Consider the following 16,527-nt stretch of genomic DNA (forward strand, 5'->3'; position numbering starts at 1 on the left):
TCTATAAATGTTTTCGTCCCTGAATTAAAACAGAACTGCAGAACCTTACACGTCATACACTTTGTAACGGAAAATGTGTGGAAAAGGTACAGCACTCAGTTTGATAAATAGAATGACAAATTGCTGCTTACATTTCTTTTTCTCTAGTTAGATTACTGGAAATAATATTTGATTACTAAGAGAACTGAGAATGACTTCTTGCTAGTGGGGAGTTTACTGTTTACATATTATCATATTGATCTACATTTTAACATGCCAGGGGGGACAAAGGTGTCCCCTTCTTGAGGTTATGAAACTGGTTTCCACACTATTGACAGTGTAATGAATGCAAGGAACAAGAAATATAAAGTAAGGCCTTTGTATGTGTTCCTTGCACTATCCCACCTCCAGGATTATTTTTGCTGTTAGCCAGAGAAGGATCTAGTTGGAAGCCAGAAGGTCTGATCTACAGCCTAGTTAGTTGGAGCATCCCTGCTGGCTTCCACAGATTCTGGACACTATATTAACTATATAGTTATGTAAACCATGTATATATATTTTCTCTGACTTCTCAGTGGAGTTAAACTGGAATAGCCTGTGCTGGCTTTCAGGTTGCTCACAATAATGCTGGAATTACTGTTGGGCTGGGGACAACAGGGACAATACTATTGATTTCAATCAACCCCTCCTTTCTTGTGCTATGCGTGAATTTGGCCTCTTGTAAGCAAATGAAAGAGTTGCAAAAGGATGATAGTTATGGAATATTTAAAAATATTATTAAATAATGAACACTGTATTTTTTTAAAGAACAGTAGTGTGACCCAGAATTCTCTTGGCAGGAAGCAATTCCTGAACTTGATGAATGTTGCTAGAATAAAGTGCAAACTCAGCACTCAGTAGTACAGATGAACATCCACACTAATTCCATAGTAATCTTCTCTGGGTTTTCAGAAGCGCATAATGCAGCTCTAAATATGCAAAGTGTAACAGAAATAATATGACAAATAACAGTAAAGAACATCCCAGAAATAAGCTGGCATAATATTTTTCATTTGTTTAATTAAACAACCTAAGAGTTGTGGACAGTAATAGATAATGGGTTTTATATAAAGTTCAAAAGACTTTCAGATGCTGGTCATTTGTAGAAGACTTTCATTTTTTAAAAAGATTAATTTCATTATCGTTCTGTGTAGTAGATGAAGGAGCGTTGGTGCTGGGTGGAAATGGCAGGGGAAGAATTGATTTTTGTGTGAGTGGCTGCAGTCCCGTGACCTCCACGGCGTGGGTTTTCCCACTCATGTGTCTCTGCAGCGCTGCTTCCCACGCCACTCTGCTGCCCTGCTGTGGGCAGAGCTGGGCAATCCCTACCAAAATATCTCCAAAACATGAATTGTGATAATTCTGGAAAGCCTGAATTTGTCACTGGTGCCTCTTCTCTGCTGCATCTCTTAAGTCCCAGGAAGGTGGTAATTAAAAGTACACACAGACTTGCTTTCCTAGGAGCTGTGCCTTCTGGTTTAAAGATAGTTTTAGATTTCCACTTATAAAAGTGGATTTCTTTTTCAAATTAATTTGGCAGGAAGGGAAGACCAAGGTTTAGAGAGGAGGAAAAGCCCTCAAATGTTATCCCAAGAGACTGGCTGTGTGGGAACTGCTGAGCTTCTGTAATTTGTGCCTTAACGAGCTCTAGTAGGTACTGCCTCCTCCATCACCTTCCAAACAGAGCAGTTGCATTTAGCTGTGCTCCTTTCGGTGGGTAACTCATTGCAACTGAAACTGCAAGCAGGAAGAACCGAATCTGTTGTACTGTGGCATGCAATTGATGGCAGCCCAACAAAGGCATCTTTCTGGGAGTCCTTTCAAAAATGTTAGCGGAAGGATTAGACTGAAGTGGTTCAGTTCCATGCAGGAGAAGTGGCCGTTAAAATCCCTGACTTGAACTGGCTTCTTAAAGCTGCTTCCAGCCTGTTTGTTTCTGCCTCACTGCTGCCTCCTGTCTGGGGAATGACACCCTCCAGGTTCACGTTCCTTTTCCATCGCCCATTCAAGAGTGGCCCCCCAAATCCCTCTCTCTTCATATAACAAGAGTCTCTGTTCCTGTTGCTTCCTGGCTCAGTAATACTCTGTAGTGTCTCCTGGGTTAGAAGCCTATTTCTAAGCACCAGAGCTTGCAGATAAAAATAACCTTGTTACTGTATGAGCCTAAAGTTTATCTGGAGATTAATGAATAGTAACTGGTGGTAGCAGTGTTTGCACCCTTGTAGTCTTGTTGTAAAGAAATGAGATAGATGCATTTTCCAGGAGTGATCAGAGCATCTTAAACTCCCAGCTGAACATATTGCACACTAAACAGTATTTTCCATGCCACTTGCATGGAACACGAGCATCTTGCTGCCTTTAATTAAGAAGTTAACTGGACCATGAAGCATTGCCTGTGTAAATAAAAGTGATTTGTACTTAGTCAAGAAGGTGCATTAGGAATCCTCGCATTTCTTTACTTGCACATAAATTATGGAGATTATTAAAAATTGGAAGGGTCATCTATAAACCCATCTGTAGCTCAGCTGTACTGTCACTCTCAAAATGTAGCTGTCTTTCTAACTGTTGTAATTTATTGTGGACTATCGTGTGAACCATCTGCTTGTTTATAAATCAGACAAACTTTGACTGAAAGTTGCACGCAGCAGCACAAATTGTTAATTTTATGTGCTGGAAAGCAATGGCACAGTTTTGTGGTCTTCAGTCTTCATTGCCTCAATTTGAATAGAAATTTAAAGCTGGAAATTTTCCTGCCTTTGTTGAGAAGAGCTGCTAACAAGCAGGTTGCTTAAAACTTACCGTAAGCACAGCTTTAGCTTTCTTAGTGGAGTTGAGGTGTTTTGAAGCTTACCACATCCAGGCCTGTAAGTAACTTAAAAGGGGCAAGAGAGAGAAGTGGCTATGTGCATTTTCCGTTCCAGTAACAACAGAAATAAAATCCCGTGCTGTGATTACACAGGAAAATCAAGTGAATTACTTCTCTCAGGAGCTGTGTGACAACCAATGAGATGATAATCTAAGCTTTAGGAAGCAGAGAAAGACATTGCCATGATAGGATTAGGATGGTTTTGCCCTTTCAATGTTCATTTCAAGTGCATAGATAGAAAAAATAAACATCAGTTTGCAGATGTTTACACCTGGGCTTAAATTTTCTTACCCTGAATCCTTTGAAAGACAAGAGTATGGATTTGCCTGACAGATTTTTTTACACTATAAAGCTCTTGACTGGGCTCCTGGCCATTCAGCTCTCTTGCAGACTCTCCTGCTGATGGGGTCTGGGAACACATAGCTAAACATGGGCACCAACCCTTCTTGTCTGTCCTCTGCTACTGGGGGCAGCTCCAAGCTATTCTGTTATTGCACAGGTATAAGTGATGGCAAAATTCACTGAACAGATTTTGAGGAGATTTTAAATGTCTTTTACAAGAGATCTCTTAGTGTATTTAGCCAGCTTCATGGTGAAGGTCTGCTTCACGTTATTTTTAATCAACTGAAAAAAGAATTTAAAAGAAGAATCCTATACATCAAAGAAAAAAGCCTGAGGCAAAGTACAGTGTCTTTTTTTGTATTTTCCTTTCTTTGGGTGATGTTAGAGGTCCCTATCTTGCTCCTTGTGGCAATGAATGTCTCACTGAGAGCAGCACGCTGGCTTGGAGCATTGGAGCAAACCTGGTCTCATTTGAAGCCATACGAAATAACTAGTGACTACAGTGGAAAAAGGACTGGGCCTGTCATTAACACTTGGCTGTGATTCTGCAAGGGCATCTGTTTGGTCTAAAAAAAAATCACAGTTGTGAATTAGGGCTGATAACTGCTATTCCCTTTACTGGTGTTAGTAAGTTCTCATCAGCATAAAAGCTAGACTAGCAAGTGCATAAAATATGCTTGTCTGTATTTTACATTTTCCCCAGCCAGTATTTGAATGATAGAAATTTTAAAGGAAGCTTTTAAGAGTGATAAATAATTATTTTGCCAATGTACTTGTCTCACTATGTTCAGATCTGGAAGAAGAGTGGTATAATTTTAAAGCACAGAAACAGTTCCATAATGGACGTATTCTTATGTATTACTTGCTCTGCAGGTCTACCTGCCTCAAAGCTAAAAATATGCCCTGAAAAACAATAAAACATGTATGCGGATTAAACAATGACATGTGCCCACAATGGGGCATACCTGCCTCATAGCTATAAATACATATTTATAAACAATATAACATACTAATTTGGATTAAGAGGCACCATTCACCCATGAGGAAAGGCAATGCAGATGGCAAGATAATTGCAACTTTGTATGATGCTCAAACTGTGTAGTAGAAATCTAGCTTTCAGTAAAGGCTCAGATAGGTAGCATGAAAGAAGGCTGCTAGTTTTTGAGGAAGGAGACAGAATAATTCCTTTTCTTCCTTTGTCAGAGTTTACAGAGCAATAAAAGGATATTGAATTAGTTCCTGATGATTTGATCTAGCAAAGTGCTTAAGGATTTCAGCACGCTCACTGAAACCATCGCAGGGTGGAAATGAAGTTTGTCTCACCGTGCTGCTGTCACTTATCAGTCCCTGCGCACTCCCACCACCTCTTTGGCCGTTACTCCTCCCAGCATTTAACTATTCCCTTAGTAAGCAGTTCTTCAAAGATGAGAGAATCGTCTTTTTTGCACATTATGATACGAATGAGCCTGTAAGAGCTCTCAGCAGCTCGTGGAGATGTTGGTCTCCTGACATTTGCTTTTGGGACAGTTCAGCTGCTGTTGTAGCTTTGGGTAGAAAAAATTCACACTATCCAAGGTCGACTTCTGAAGCACAATAACTAACTTCCTCTAACTACATCTTCATAGCTTACTGCTTCTTGCTTGATTTTTGGCAGCAGATGTTAAAATATTGTTTAAAAGCCCTAATAATTTTAAAAAAGAACAAAGTTGCTAGTGATGGCACTGCCAACAAAAGAAAGCTTGCAGCCGTTCCTGGCCATCTCATATTCTCCCTATAGGGTTTGTTAAGCATTTGTTGTGGCATCACTCCAGATGCCTTGTCGTTAGATTCTGCGCCAGTGTACTATTGCTATAAATGTCTCTCTCACTTTGGTCAGTTTGAGTCTTGCGTGCTTGACAGCTATCAACTGAGAGGAGAGCTGGCAGTCAGCAGGACAAACAGTAAAAATAAACAGAAGCAGGCAAGCAAGTTGCAAAAGGCATCATTTTGGCAGAAGCACTTTCACCTGATGCACAGATATTCTTGCCATCGCCATCCAAAGCACATTTGAGTCCGCGTACGGCGGTAGGCTGTGAGTGTCCAGTGGGATTTATAAAATTGACCTGCTCTCCTCTTAATAAATTTCATTCTTAAGCAATAAAATCCAGAGAGCCTACTTCAGACTGAACCCTGGTTGCCCCAGTGCTTTGGGGGCAGTTAGTGGCTCTCTGGTATTTCCAGTGTGCTAAAAAGGTGGAAGTTTAAGTAAATTTTACAGCAACTATGAAAACATTTCCCTTTACCTTCATAGTAAAATTGGCCAGAAGTCTTTGAATTTTTAAGAAAATTTTGTTGGCTGGCTGAAGAGGTACTTCCAATAACACCAGAATTAAATCTTGCTTTGCCTGTCCCCTGTTGTTTGTCTAATGAGCTGGTGTTATGTGCTGCACACTGAGAGCACAACAGGGAACTGAAGTATCCCACCAGCTGCAAAATCCGAGTATCCTGAAGAAGAGCAAGAGAGGAAGCTCTGAAGTAAACAAACTTTTTGAAATAACTCCACAAGTTGCATTTCAAAGCCAAATCTCGTGGAGGCTGCCTATGGCATTTTGAAAAGGGTTTCATTAAATGTTGCTAACTTGTCATAAGCTCTCTTAAATGGAAGGGTAATGGCTCATAACATTTGTAAGCTTTTTAATTTCATGCAATATGAGCAGTGTAATCAACACCTATTAGAGTCAATCAGCTGTGCCAAGTGGGCTACCTGCCTCGGCTTTTGTCTATATTTTCGTCATGGGCACACCTCTGAACTAACTCTGGGAACGATGGGTTTGTACTTTCTTACCCTAACATCAGGGGAGATTTTGTGTCCAGAAAACCTGATATGGTGGTCATTGCAGAAGTAGCTGAGCCCATAAGCTGAATAAGCACTTTATTGTCAGTAGTTTTCACCTTCTAGGGAGGGAGTTTGGGCATGGAGCTGATGCAGACTAGTTAACAGCTCCAGAGCCAAATATGAAGAGATGGAGAATTTCCTAAATGATCTCCCAAATTTGTCGACTTTTTCCCTTTGACAGGTGAAATTTCTCTGGTTGAGCTGGTTGTGTAAGGAGATCATGCGTTTGCTTTGCTGTTCTGATCCGATTCCCTTCTCCTCTTTGTTTTAAACATCTGCAGCTGGACTCTGCGCTCATAAAAACAAGTGATGTGCATCCCAGCTCAAAGTGAGCTGCTGGGTTAAGGCTGGGTGCTCTGTGGTCTCTAAGCTTTTGCATTGCAGTTTTGCCATGATCCCAGAAATCGTTTGGATTTCAGCCGTGAAGAGGAAGACGGTGGGGCTGAGTTTTGTGGTGGGGCTGTATTTCCATGGAAATGTTGCAAATCAGCTAGCAGCATGTTTTCAGCTGTGGCAAACCTTGAGACAGGAGTGCAGGCACTAGAACCTAAAAGAATAGAATAAACAGTTGATGTGGTTTCTTCCCCCAAAAGGAAGAAGAAAAGACATGGAATTATTGATTATAAAATTGAAAGAAAAAATGGCTGAGCTGAATAAATTTGGCAGGCAGTTTGTTGCCTTCCTTGGGCATGCACCACACTTCTAATGTCTGTTATTTCAGCTTGGCTTTGGCATCACGAATTTGCATGCTACCTCTCTGAATTAACTGGGAAGCTGCTGTGAAGCTCTTTTTTCCTAATTAGCCATTTATTACAGCCTCTCAGTATTCCTACAGGCTTGTAAACCTTCAGGAACTGTACATCGTCCTTATTTTCCTATGTTCAATCTTACATTAAATAATAAAATAAAAAAGCATAGGGGGTTTACTGGGGGATTCGTGAGTGCGGGACACATCAGTCACGCTTACTGATTATGGGATTTCTGTTGCTTACTTGTATTGCCGGACAGGTATTACTGTTAAAAGAGAAGCTGTGCTGGTAGTTGACTACAGCTGACCTGAACCAGCCCGTGGGATTGAATGCATTCGTAGAGTAGCCTTGAATTCTCAGTCCAAAAGTTGATCCAAATTTCACCTTAACAAGCTGTAGCCCCAGAAAGAAGTAAGCCTTACAAAGCACCTGAAAGTGCTCAGGGAAAAACGTGTGCAGTCGTGTACGGCTGCATTTCTCTCTCTCAAGGGCAAAGGCCTTGAGTTGAAGGATTTACTATGTCTAGACATCGCTGCTGACAATCAGGGTTCTGGCTGCTTTGGAAAGGCTAAAATGTAAAAACAACTTCTTAATACTAAAAATGAAAAAGGAATAAAACTTTATACAGTATGGATAGAGAGAGGATAGAGACAAATGGGCAAAGGAAACACTAAAAAACAAGTGGCAAGATCCAATTATAAAGAAAAAGAATGTTTTTCTGGTATTTCCAAGAAGCCTCAAGAGCAGAGCTTCATGTCTTCTTACCACAGGACAGCACACACTCCTGCAACTCTTCAGCGGATCAAAACTATGTTGGAAGCAAGGTTATGTATTTTGTAAGGCAAGCAGCACTTGACAAGACAAACTGTGCTGTCATTAGGAAGTGCAGGCACACACAACTGGTTTTACAGCCAGTTCAGTTTGTGTGTTCTTTGATTTGCAACAGGAAAGGAAAGCCAGACCTTACAGGTTTCATTTACCAGTTGTGATGCCAGTAATAAGAATTTCTGTGATTGTTCTGCTTCTAAATGACAGATGTTGGATTTGGAGAAAGAAGAACACAGGGAAAAACAAGAACAACTCTAAATTTGCTCCTGTTCCTTTAGGGCAAATTGGTTGAGGCTTTTGGGAAAACTGACTTGCTTCTTTTGAAAGTAAAAGTAAGATTTTTTTTTGTCTGTTAACATTTCCCTGGCCGGAACATCTCTATTTTTGATCTCTGTTTATCTGAGGCTGTGCCTGGCCATCCACTCCCATGCTGACCAGTGCTTTCAGGAAGGGACAGTCTCACGCCAGCGCTAGTGGCACAGCGTTGGAGTGCAGGACACTACTGTATGTGTGTGATTAAAATGGCTATAAATCTAGTCACAGAGATAGGCTTTCTGACTTGTTAATAAATCATTGATCTATGCTTCAGTCCAACCAGATATTTAATTATGTCCATAATTTACAGACATGAGTAATTCCATTGACATCAGTAAGGCTGTTCGCATGTATAAAGTTAGGCGTACGTTGTGGTTTTTGCTGGATTATGCCCTATAATTTCTACATATACTGCATGCGCGTGGCAGAGTGAACCCACCAGCAGGAGTCCATCCTGCTCGTCTCTGTACGAACATGGGGACAGATACCGCCCTTTTCTCCAAAAGGTTTTACGTTGTCTGTACGTAAACAGAGAGTGGGACAGGAGATAGGGCTGAGAGGGAGCAGAGCGGCTTGCTCATTCGCTCCTACAGCAGCTGAGGACTGATGTGAGGAGTCCTGTGTCCATGTGCGTGCTCATTTTGGGAGATCACATGCCTCAAGTGTAAAGGAGTGTGATGATAGAGCTGGCAGATATTTGCAAAAAAACGCTGATATGGTAAAAAATTGCCCTTCCTGAGGGAGGTAAAGGAAAGCAGTTTCCATGATGCTCATTACTTTTTGTTTCTTTTTTCATCTTTTACTGCAAGCTTTCGGTATAAAATGTCACATGGCCATTGATTTCCTCTTGATTCGCTGTGATTCTGAGTCTGATGAACTTTTTAGGTTTGCTTCCAGTCTGGCTTTAAAAGGTGGGATAATTTTCTGAGGCAGGTTGTATGAAGTACTAGCAGGGAGTCTGCTCCTCCTTTCTCTCTGAAAGGGAATAATCTATGGAACAGAAAGAAAATTCAAGGTGTTTCAGCTCACAGTATTTCTTCCTTGCTCATCCATCGCGGCACGATCTTTGTTTGCCATGCTTCCATGGAATAGCAGGAAATTCCTCACTTTCAAACCTTAAATTTTCCCTGAGCAGGAGCAGAGCAAAAGCATCGATGGCTTTTGTCTTCTCACTGATAAGGTTCCCCAGATAGCATCAACTGTACATTGCTGCTGTCATCCAACTTCTACCAGAAACATCCCTTCTGAGGATAGAGAGATGTCTTCCTTTGGAAAATCCTTTGTTATGGTCTACAAGGGAAGGTTTTATTTAAAGTTTATTTCAAATGCAGCAGTGCTAAAATTTGATTTGTAAATCATGGTCTGTTTATGAAAATGGTGAGTAAATGCATGCCAAGATTTGCATGGTATCTTAGTGCAGGATACTTTGTTGCATCTTAATTTGTAGTCTAAACCTATGCAATGAAATTGCTTTTATGACCTAGGCTTTTTCCTTTCTCCTCCTTTCCAGCTACAGCTTGATATTCTGCTTCTAGTTCTTTTTCTCCTTGAGCAAAACAGTATACTGTTCCATTGTCTCTCTCTTGATTTAGACAAGAGATGAATTTGTCATGGGGCATTTAATAAATAAAAGTGGTTAACATCTAAGTTCTGCTTCTCTGCTAAGAAGCCTGCAGCAGCTGCAAGATTGCCCGTGGCACTGTGAATGGGTGACTACTAGTTTGGAGAGAGGTGTGCTGTTCACTGAATGATCCATATCACTCTTCACAGTGCCTGGAAAGTCATCTTTTCCAAGTACTAATCCAAGCTGAGCCTTCCTCTTGGATGCAGTCTGACAAGACTGCAGCCTAAGGCAGCACAGCTGAAGAATAAGATGTGTTTTCTCCAATGAGAAGCTTTGTAGACATCAATATTTAAAAGCAGAGAAATAAATAAAACTACAGACAATCAGGTTGAGTGAGGGGACAAGAGAGGTCATTTGTCTGACTGAAGAAGCGTATCTCTCCAGCAAGGCTTTCAGTTCTTTAGCCAAAAACTGTTGTCTTTCTTTTGATTAGGTTGATCTAGAAGAGTGTGAACAACTCATTGTTTTTCTTAAAATCATTATTTTTTGAGGTATATTTTGCAGAAGTACAAAGTGGGCATAGCTGTTCATCACCTTAGAGCAGCTGATACTTCCCTTTAAACAAATTCACTGTTGTGTTGTACACACAGGTGAAGCCACACAGTGAATGGCCAAATAATCCATAATCCAAATGCATGCTAATTGCTGTAAAAGGTCAAGAATAAGTGATCAACGTGAGCTGATTTAGTGACTTGGTTTCCAAAAAGCCATGGCTGGAAGACAGTGGGTTGATGGGGCGAACCTGAACCTGTTTCCTCTCCTGCTTCCTGTGGTTGAGTGTTCAGAGCCTGTGTCCTCCAGTTTTTTGTAGAACATCCTTCACTGTTCAAATGAAGTAAAGGCCGCACAGCACAATGGCACGTATGTTGTCTATGCTGCTGGCTTGAGAAGCACCTTTTATTGCATGTTTACTGTTGCTCCAAGCCAAAATATTTTATCTGTATTCTGCTACCTTCTGAAATCCCCAGCTCCTACTGCAAATTGACTATTGCTATATATGTTTCCTTAAGATCCCAACTGTTATTTATAAATGATGAAACTTGATGTTGGTACACAGTTGGGAGAGCAGCAGGCTTTTTGTTTCTCTCTGCAGCATTATCTATTCTGCAGCATTCCGGGAAGCGTAGCTTAGCTAAAGTAGAAGAAATGGGAACACGCAGGCAGGACCCTTCCTGCGCCCTTTCCTGGTAGGAGCCACTGGTCAGGTGTCTTCACTGATCAGTTTTGCTCCTCCAGAGTTCTGAAAGAACTTCAGGAATAAAAACATTGGGACGCAAATGCCTTCTGTTTAGAAGTGGAGACAACCAGGCAGGCTGAGCCACCCTGCTGATTGCCCAAAGAGTAATTTGGGGTCCTTGGCTTTTATATGCTTCCCTGTGCTCTATTTTACCTTCACACATCCTAATCTCTTTGGCTGCTGTTGCCATTACTCACCATTTCCCCAAACAACATTCCTGTCTTCTTCCAAGCATGGAAAAAGCATCTGCTGCTCTTTCTGAGAGCTTGAAATCTCTTGAAATACCACTCCCCATCTCCCCAGTGGGGTTGGTTAGGGATGTATTTTTGCTCATCGGCCCCGTACCGCAGCAATACCCTACGTTCCTCTCCTCTCTTCACCGTGGAGCAGATACTCAAGAGTGTCTGTTGAATGGCAGTCGCAAGATGCAGTAAAATCCCAACACAGAGCACCCTACTCCTGCTCATGCGATGGTCCCACTGATCAGACATTTGCTGTCATGCTATCTCTGTAGGTACAAGTGTTTGATGTAGCAATGTCCAGTAGGATTTAGCATCTTTCCTCCAGATCAATCCAATTTCATGTCACATGCCTAGCTGCATCTGTCATTTTACCTTTTCAAGTGTAGTCCTGCCTTGGCTGTTAGATGTTCAGCCTCTCCAAGATGGATGGAGGTTTGCAGTTCTTCCTCTCCGAGACAGTTCCTGTCTGACACTAACTCACACGTGGACTGTTATGGCACTGCAGGTCAGAGTTTGGCCCCTGTATTCCTGTGGGTAAGCCTCTGTCTAGTCGTGTAGACTGACAGAGCATCCTCCTTAAAGTTGAGTATTGATCATTTCAGCAGAAGAAAGAAAGTGGTTAGGTAAAAGCAATTCAAAAACAGTCCGTGCAAATGTCTCTGTGACCCCATAACCCTGTATCATAATTAAAGCAGATCAAATTACTTTAGTATCAGAGGTGGACCCAGCCTTTCTCTTCTGTCTTTCCCATTTTCCCAGATATGCCCATACAGGGTTAACTGAGTATATTTCTACAATAAATATTCCCATAACAAGGACAAAATATGGTTTTCATCAATCATTTTATAGCTGCTTCAAACCTGTCACACCAGTGTATGTGCTTACAGCAGCTCGGGGGAAAAAAATGCAGACAAACCACAAATAAAACCAAGAATCTGAATAGAAAACCTGAATTTTCTATTTCCAGGAATCATCAGATGATCTTTCTTTGTGTCTTGTACAGTCGCAAGTGCAGTCTCCAATGAATAAATAATTGCAGATATAGGAAATAAGATTATTCCTCCCATGAAGCTATAGTAAAGGAGAACACACCGAGCCCTTCAAACCTCCTTCCTGATGCACAGACCTACGTTTGCCTACGGAGCACAGCAAACCTGAAGGACGGGTCTTGTAAAGAAGAGCCTTATAATTGCAAGAGAAGCCCAGAAGCAGAAACACTTTGGCTGCAGGAACATGTCTGGGCTGAACCTTGTCATTTCACAGGCCAGATGCATTGGAGACAACTCCACTGGGTAATCACAGAAGTGAGGATGGCCTTCTGCGTCCTGCCTCCCAGCCGTAACCGTGCTGTAATATAGTTGCTTTTGCAGTGTAATTGCTTTCTCTGCAGGGCTTCTTCCTATTGATTCTGCTTGCGTGGATTTAAATTGTTTGCGGGTTGGAACTAGACTCAAGTTGGTCTGCATCTCTCTTTTCTGAGCGAGGCAGCTCACGTGACAGTTCTATCTAAGAGACTTTAATGATGTCTAGATAGCATCACTCCCTGGCCTGCGTGTATGTATTTGATTTGAGGAGAGAGGCTGGATCAGATAAGTTCAGAACATCAATAAATACGTGTATTTTGTTTGGTGACACTTGTTCAATTTGAATCTTTTTCCCAGGAAGCAGCTTGTGTTGTGTCATTTTTTCAGCGTGCTGTGTAAATGCTGTGCATCTGCAACTGTCGAGGATGGTGCCATCCCATAGCAATGCCATCTGCTCGTTCACAAAGTGCTTTTTGCGTGGATAAAAAATGTGAGGTGTTACTCATAATTAGGCAAATCACATGCTGTGATCTGTGATTGATTTGATTTCTGTTGCTGGCTACCTCGCATATGTCTGTGTCCATAAGTATTGTCTACATATCAGCATATGGATGCAGATGAATCAGAGACTCATGAATTCTTTTTCCCAATCCAGACAGATGGAAATGTTTTCCCTTCTTCTTATTAGCAGCAGCTGAATTTCAGTAACACCAGGGGCCTCTGCTAGGGTCTTGCCTGTGTTTCGTGCTGTACATGCATACGTAAGTTGGCATGGCCATTTATAATCTAATACAAGAAGTAAGCGATCCATGACATGCAGCAAAGGAAAGTTATCATTTCAAAGCAGTGTTCAGAGATAGCCATGTTATTAGCCTTCTTGGTGAAAAATATCTGGATATATAACTTGGCGTTATGCAGTGCAGTAACAAAAAGCCTAAAAGGTGCTGTGAGTGTTGCAGAACCCCTGTCTCTGCTGAATCAGACCGTTGGAAAATATTACTGTGCCTTTCTTAGCATTAACCGTACGTACTCTTCAATGCGTATTCACCTCACTAACTAAGCGAGATGCTAATTGTTTCTGGTTGTACTATGGTCAAAGTAACGCTGATAGGAAGAGAAAGTAAGTCAGAAATTACTAGTTCTGCATAATTTTAATACTGTTTTCAAATGCCTTTTATAGATAGTGAGGTATGATTTACAAGCAGTTTTAAAAGATGTTTAAGGCAGGCAGTAGGCACACCAGAAAGGCCATAAAAATGAAAACACATGAACAGAGGTCTGCACACTTGTCTGGAGTAAAAGTTACGAGCAGCGAAGTAGCTATATAGTTGGATGATTTAGAATATTTTAAACCTCAGCGGAGCGCTCTTCTTTTTTCTCCCTCTCTCCTATGGTCCTGTATCTATCTACAGTGTGTTCTCTTCAGCAGGAGATCTGTCACCACTGGAGTCTGACCGTAACTAGGATAGCCCCAGGCAGAAAATAGGCTATAACTTAGCACAAATCCATAGTCCCGCTGCTACAACACCTCCTATAGACAAGGATCGCATCGGTGCGAGCTGCGACTGAGCGGCAACTGCGGTTCGGTATTTCTGCAGAAGAATTCAAGTAAATTGAAATCGTTAGTGAATACTTGGTTGATTTTTACTGGAAGTGGTAATCAGTGTGCTGAGAACGTAGGACCGCTGTTCTGTTTAAGAGCATTACAGTTTCTTGAGTTTGTATGAGGAAGAGCCGTTCCCCCGTGACGCAAAGTTAATCATCAGTGCACATTTGATTGACTCTGGTATAACACCTTTGGGTCAACTCTGCAGTGAAGTGCTTGAAGCATTTTCAGAATTATTTGGTCATTTTACAAGTTGTGCTGTTCTCTTCATTTCAGATGTTGTCTGAGGGTGTGTTGCCAGAGGACTCCTGGCGCTGAAGCTTAATGCATCAGATTTTTTCCTGTGCCAGTAATGCTCAGTTCAGTCCTACCAATACAGAGAATTTTGTGAATGTGCAGCAGCCTTCAGATGTTACAAATCCAGATTTCCCACCCCTGTGGATACTGAATAGAACTCCAACATGCACGGTTGCATTTTATTTTTATGTGTATGTCTATCAGTTTCATCATGTCATCTGTGGTTTTCCTCATATTATAAGTCAATGAAGTAAAAAAGAAAAAAAAATGGCAAATTCATCGAGGCAGATGTAGTGTCTTGGAGATTTTTTCGGTGCTGTTTTTAATGTCAGCAGACATGGTGTAATTTTATTTTCAGAAGAATCTCAGCTGCAAAGCAGACGATTAGGCATCCCGAAGAAGCAGCCACTCTCTCGAAGCACTATATTCATGAGATTATTACAGGTATTCTTCTAAAGAGAGAAACCCCTAGATTGCCAGAAATAAATCACTTTGACAGATTCAAACCCCCTTGGGTAGCCATCCAGAAGCAGAACCCAGTCATTTAGATCTCACATCACAGACCTCCCTTCTTTGCACTTTAAAAAGAAGAGTCAGAGATGTAATTGCTTTAATGCAGCAGTGGGAAACTTATATTTTGCTTCTGTTGTTATTAAAATGAACTTCAAGAATTGCCATAAAAAAGGAGGTTTGTGGTATTAGACATAAAACTCCCAACATGTGCAGTACCTATGCTGTTAAAATGTGTGCGGTCCCAAGTTGGGTGGGACCACAGTATCTTCTGAGCTTTGTGGTGCTGTAAAACATCTTTCTGCAAACATGACTGTACCTTGTTTGCATAGAAGGGACTTGAATTTTTTGCTTTTAAGCATTTGAATACTCAATAAAATGTCAAAAGTCGGAACGCGGCACAGTGAGTAAGGTCATGATTGTACATTTACGCCTTTGAGTGCCAGTTGTAGGTCAGGGATGCATCAGCTCCATTACTGATCCAGGTTACATGACTTTGGCACGTTAAATTGTGAAAAGATTGTTTCCTGAAGAAGAGGATGCAGACTACATTCTGTTATCTTTGCACTGGACCTATTGCCTCCTTCCTAAAAGCAATCATCTTTAGACACGAATATAGCACATACTGGGGCATTTTGTCGCATTTGTTTTAATCTGTTTGTTACCAATTCCATTCACGGTTTGCTTTCATTATGCTATGAAAAGCTTACACTGTCAAATCAGAAGTTTTACTAAAAAGGGGATTTAGTTACATGAACATTATATTCAACTGTTTGAAGGACAAAGTCAAGATCAAAAGAGACTCAGTGATTAAACAACAAAAAGTACGTTCAAATCATATTAAGGGATGTTTTCAATCTAGCACCTAGGGATTTAGCTACATGACTTATTTTTGTGCAAGAAGGCTTCTGGACAAAATCCTCTTCTTGCTGTGGGGAGCTAGATCAGAAACAGGAGGAAGAGTTACTGGGTTTGCTTTTGAAACAGAAACAGTAATGTTTGGCTTGCACGTCTGAAGTTTGGATTTTCTGTTGACGTAGATGAAGGCCAGGCTGCTGTTCCACGCGGGATCTTAGGGATGGGATTCACTAGATACTCCCAAGTTTGTCTTCTTCCCAGCCAAAGACAGATGCTGTCCAGCGTTTTGTCTGTTTTTCAGAAGGTGGACGACATCTGTACAATGTTCTGGTGAGGTTTGCTGTGATTCACAGTGGTGCCGGTTGCTTGGTCTCTGCAGCATCTGTTACCAATTCTAGATTTTTTTTTTACCCGTTATTTCCTCCCAACTCTCTTTTTTTCGGGGCAGTTCTGAGCTTTTCCAGCATCAGAGACTCGCCAAAGGAGTTTCTGTTCTCAAGGCAGGAGTGAGGGAAAGAAATGCACGCTTGGGGTCAGGTCTGCTTTTTTTGACTGTGTGCTCACAGCATGTCCTGGAGATCTTTGTGGTTAGGAAACTGCATTTAGTGTCATGCAGTGAGGGTATTGCTGGTGCTTCCCTTTGAAGGATGAGCAAGTCATACAGGAACATGCAAAACTGGGTCAGGGATACTAATTTAAGCATGTCTGTGTCAACCGACCAAAAATAACAGAGTAAGGGTGAAAAAGTCAGCTTTCCTGGTAGGTCTCAGGATATTCCTGACAACTGCAAAAATGAGCTTGCACGCAGTGCTGCGTCGGGGCAGCGTGTGCTGCTGGGTCTGGTTCCATTAGGAGG

At 41.5% G+C, this 16,527-nt stretch overlaps 1 protein-coding gene across 8 annotated transcripts in view; it reads left to right on the forward strand.

The window, feature by feature from the left end:
* SGCD (sarcoglycan delta) overlaps positions 1–16,527 on the forward strand; it is a 342,386-nt gene that overhangs the window by 268,839 nt on the left and 57,020 nt on the right. The gene's annotated exons all lie outside the window — the stretch shown is intronic.

This window comes from Grus americana, chromosome 14 (genome assembly GCF_028858705.1).
Source record: "Grus americana isolate bGruAme1 chromosome 14, bGruAme1.mat, whole genome shotgun sequence".
Taxonomy (NCBI): domain Eukaryota; kingdom Metazoa; phylum Chordata; class Aves; order Gruiformes; family Gruidae; genus Grus; species Grus americana.